This window comes from Capsicum annuum, chromosome 10 (genome assembly GCF_002878395.1).
Source record: "Capsicum annuum cultivar UCD-10X-F1 chromosome 10, UCD10Xv1.1, whole genome shotgun sequence".
Classification (NCBI taxonomy): domain Eukaryota; kingdom Viridiplantae; phylum Streptophyta; class Magnoliopsida; order Solanales; family Solanaceae; genus Capsicum; species Capsicum annuum.
Window position 1 is genome coordinate 149787263 of NC_061120.1, and position 4686 is coordinate 149791948.

A 4686-nucleotide genomic window follows, 5' to 3' on the forward strand; every position below is an offset into this window, starting at 1 on the left:
GTGGGGTCTGGGGAGGGTAAGATGTACGCAGTCCATACCGCTACCTCCAAAGAAGTAGAGAGGTCATTTCTGATAGACCCCCGGCTTAAGATAAAGGATAATAAACAAGGGGATGGATGACATAACCAAAATAAAGAATAGAAAATAATAGAATAAAATCACAGAAATATGAAATACAACGGTTATCAGAAACAATCTAAGAAAAAAAAAGAAGTCTGATGTCCAAAGATACTAGTATAACATTATAGTTGTGGTACAGGTAAAAGTGAGACAGTTTTTTGTAAGGAAAAAAAATCCTTGTGCTAGTGTAGTCTATCTTATTTAGTGAATCCACTCAATTTTTTTTCCATTAGAACAACAAATGTACATGGGTAATAAAAGCTTGATAGAGTTTAACAAGTCAACTTAGTTAAGTTTGAGAAATGAAAACTCATGGTGGTAGAATGTTTAAAGGAACTTTAAAAAAAAATCCATATCAATTGAAATATTTGGAAGGGCTTAAACGTCTAGACAGTAGAAAATTAAGTTTGAAGGGCTGAAAAATTTTCAATGGAACACAAGAGAGGGTTTTGGAGGACGGTGGCCCTATTCCTGATAACATTTTAAGTAAAACCATAATGGGGCTACAATACAACAAAAATCACAATGGCTAGTGCTCAGTGTTCCCTCTCTTCATAATCATTCAAAGTGAAATTACTAAGTCGATTTAGTCCTTACCTGAAAAACAATGGGGATAACAGACCATGAAGGTGAGTCAATATATCTTGCATACTGCTCAGAACCATCTTCCTCAAGCTCGCTGTTGGATAACTGGTCTTCTGCATTGGCAAAGAAACTGACTTTTCTCCTACTCGAACTTCTCAACACCTTTATCTTTTCAAGCTTAAAATGATGTGACCTAACAACTTGTGATGGAAGAAGAGAAAAGCAAGGGAAAAAAGAAAAAAAAAAGGGAACAAAGTTACAGCAAGTCATCCTACAGAAGTTTAGTGTTCACTTTGAGGGACTTGCTATTATTAGCACAACAAGAATGACTTAAAGTTTCAAATAATAATTTACTTCACCAAGAGTCACGAAACGAACCAAATACTAACATTTGCCACATTCTTCATCTTACAAAAAGAATAAGAGATTCAAGGGAGGAAATGCAACTTTAACTTTTTTTCCGTCTGGATAAAGGAAATGCAACTTAAAAACTTATATCAAATAATAAAGAGGGAAACTGCTCAATTGCATCATAAAGAAGAATTTTAATTTTGAGAGAACTTTCTAATTTGACTAACCACCTTTAGCATTTATTAGACGTTCGGGGATAAATCTCTGCATGCAAAATACTCTTGGTCTTGTACTCACCTGGATGGTAAGGCATGGAATCAAACAAGCACTCTACAAGAGATTACAAAGATCACCACATAATGGTGCTAGAGGAAAAGATCAAAAAAATGCATTTTAACTTAAGTATGCCAATCGTAAAGAGTCCTTCAAGAACCCAAAAGGACAAGAAGAACCATCTGATCATTTGACTGGGGATAATTCAGCTCAGTGCTTCCAGTGTCCAAGTAAAAACTAAAGAGACGTGCTAATAATATTATATGTCTTATAGGTAACCAGGTATGTTGTTGACTACATAAAGTAGGAAATTACGGAACATTTGTCGAAAACCAGATGTGCAAATCCTTGCTGACCCTGAGACTGTGACTATACAACTTTCAATACCAAATTGTAAATTCCCTTCAAGAGTAATCAATCAATGACCCCTTCATCATGAATACTCCATACCCATTCAAGCATATTTTATTAAAGGACATTCATCAAACACATAGCGTGCATATAAAAGTAAGGTAGAAAACTATAACAGATATTTAAAGAACTGAAACCTACAATAATGGTAAGGTAGAAAATGAAGAAACAAAAAAAAACTAAAAGAATCTTCTGTTTCTATCAATCGTCCAACAATAGATATTGCTTAATTAGATCCAAAAACTAGTAAACCAACAGTTTATTGTACAAATTCTAGAAACTAGCAAATCAGTGCGCAAAATACCAGAAACTAAAAATAGAAATTCAGTGTGCGAATTCTATATCAGCTTTTTTAATCAAAAATTAGACAGAAATTGAAAATGGATAAGAAGACTTCTAAGAATGACAACGAGGCTTAGTGAAAAGGCTTCGAGACAGAAATTCACACCTCGAGGCAGCTTTCAACTTAGAAATATTGTGGTCACCGGTGCTGTTACGACTCCACCAAGGTCATCGTCATCGTCGTTATCACTCGACCAACGTCGTCGTCATTGTGGTTGTGGTCGCCCTAACTTAGAGAGAGAGGAGGGTTAGAGAGTGAGAGAGAATTGGGAAAGTGGCATAGGGAAAGACGGGTTATGTCTTATAAAATAAAATTTCCGACTACTTCAGTCGGTCCCTATTTTAATAAAATTAATTATTTAACTTTTCCGACTACAATAGTCAGAAATACATATTTAATAATTTATTTAAATAGTAATTTATTTTTTGTATAAGGTTCTAATTATATGTTTAATAATATATTTATTTAATTTTTTAAATTTTCGACTGCAATAGTCGAAAATAAATATTTTATAATTTATTTAATTTTTTTTATAAGAGTATGGTTATATATTAAATAATTTATTTATTTATTTATTTATTTTTATTTCCGACTATGATGGTCGAAAATGAATATTTAATAATTTATATAATTAATTATTTAATTTCTATATAAGGAAATGATTATATATTTAGTAATATATTTATTTTATTCTTTTTATTTCCGACTCAAGTAATCGGAAAATACATTTCCTGCAATTTTCCGCCAAAATTTTTGAGTATATATTAGTAATTTATTTATTTATTTATTTATTTATATTTCCGACTATAGTAGTCGAAAACACATATTTAATTATTTATTTAAATAATTATTTAATTTTTATATAAGGGTCTAATTATATATTTAATAATATATTCATTTAATTATTTATATTTTCGACTACAGTAGTCGGAAATAAATATTTTATAATTTATTTAAGTAGTTATTTAATTTTTGTATAAGGGTCTGATTATATATTTAATAATATATTTATTTAATTATTTTTATTTCCGACTACAATGGTCGGAAATAAATATTTAATAATTTATCTATTAATTATTTAATTTTCATATATAGGCATGATTATATTTTTAGTAATATATTTATTTTATTATTTTTATTTTCGACTGCAGTAGTCAAAATATACATTTTTCGCAATTTCACGCCAAGCATTCTGACTGTTGTAGTCACAAATACTATCAAAATAATCTTTTATAAAAAATAAAAATAAAAAAGTATATTTTTCGACCGAAGTAGTCGAAAATTTCCGACTACTTTTTTCAGTCGGAAAATAGAGATTTTCTGATAGTGATAATAAGTACTACTAATTTTATAAACATATTTCAATGCAGAAAATACAAATAATAAATTAAAGAGATAAGCCTCTAGTTCCACCCCGAACTATGGTCAAAATTGATACGACACACTCCAACTTCACAGGGGTCCTATTATCCCCTGAACTCAAATTTAGCGTATTTTTATCATTTTTTGTGCTAATGTGGCACCTTTATTACATAAAATGGAGCCCATATCAAAAGTGTCACGCCATCTAAAACGATTGATAAAAGGTATCACATTAGCTAAAAAGATTGACAAAAATGGGGTAATAGGACCCCCGTGAAGTTGACGTGTGTCATAGCAAATTTGATCATAGTTCGGGGATACTAGATATTTTTCTCAAATAAAAATAAGGTCAAATTTTAAAAATTATATTTATTTATATAAATTATAAAATATGTAATACTCCATTAATGGCAATCACGGCTTATTTACTGATATAGACAATCGATAATATCGTTTCTTATCACTTGATCCTCATGGTAAAAATAAATATTTTAGTTTATCTTCTTAATTTGTGAAATCAAGAGAATTGTATTATGTTTTTTTTCTACCCTTTAGTGTTAAATAACTATATAAAGTAACAGTATAGACAAATTTAAAGTTTCAAATTATTATTAATAAGGTTAATTTAGCAACATATACCTTTAAGTAAAATTTTCTTAAGGATTGTGTTATATCAACAAAAAATACGAAACAAATTTAGTAAGAGAGTGATAAAACACGAAAATATATGCACATGCATGTACATACATATGTATATATACACACTTAGGGGTGGATTGTTTGGAAACAAGTTATTCCGGGATTAGTTATTACAAATAAGTTGTACTAACATGTATGTGTGATAACTTATCTCATCACTGTGGTATAAATGGTGCGACAAATAATTTTGAGACTACCTAATACATCTAATTAAACGCAGGATAAATAATCATGAACTTTATCTTTGAATTATTAGAATTATACCTCACACCAAACGACTCTTTTATACATATAATACTAAAATAACGATCTTAAAAATAATATTGAATTTTTTTATAAATTTATAAAATGTATTAATTTGCATGTAAAGTTAATAAACTTAAATAAAATACTATAAATATCCATGTTAAAAAAATATTCATTACATATAATATAAAAAGATATTCTATAAATATAGAATTAAAATAATATGGAAAAAATAGATATTGAATGGGATAAAGGAGGGAGTATGATTATTGTTCAATGTTGAGGGGGGGGGGGGG